Consider the following 391-nt stretch of genomic DNA (forward strand, 5'->3'; position numbering starts at 1 on the left):
GCGTTCTTCATGTCTTGAAGCATTCTTCCTGGTCTTGGAGCGTTCTTCATGTCTTGAAGCCTTCTTTCTGGTCTCGGAGCGTTCTGGATGTCTTGAAGCCTTCTTTCTGGTCTCAGAGCATTCTTCTTGTCTTGAAGCCTTTTTTCTGGTCTCGGAGCATTCTGGATGTCTTGAGGTGTTCTTTCTGGTCTCGGAGCGGTCTTCATGTCTTGAAGCGTTCTTCCTGGTCTCAGAGCGTTCTTCAGGTCTTGAAGCCTTCTTTCTGGTCTCGGAGCGTTCTTCATGTCTTGAAGCCTTCTTTCTGGTCTCGGAGCGTTCTGGATGTCTTGAAGCGTTCTTTCTGATCTCGGAGCGGTCTTCATGTCTTGAAGCCTTCTTCCTGGTCTCGGAG

The 391-nt window shown here is 49.1% G+C and overlaps 1 protein-coding gene across 1 annotated transcript in view; it reads left to right on the forward strand.

Annotated features, from left to right (window-relative positions):
* cpne4a (copine IVa) overlaps nt 1–391 on the forward strand; it is a 42,373-nt gene that overhangs the window by 27,257 nt on the left and 14,725 nt on the right. The gene's annotated exons all lie outside the window — the stretch shown is intronic.

This window comes from Nematolebias whitei, chromosome 5 (genome assembly GCF_014905685.2).
Source record: "Nematolebias whitei isolate Nwh7 chromosome 5, NemWhi1, whole genome shotgun sequence".
Taxonomy (NCBI): domain Eukaryota; kingdom Metazoa; phylum Chordata; class Actinopteri; order Cyprinodontiformes; family Rivulidae; genus Nematolebias; species Nematolebias whitei.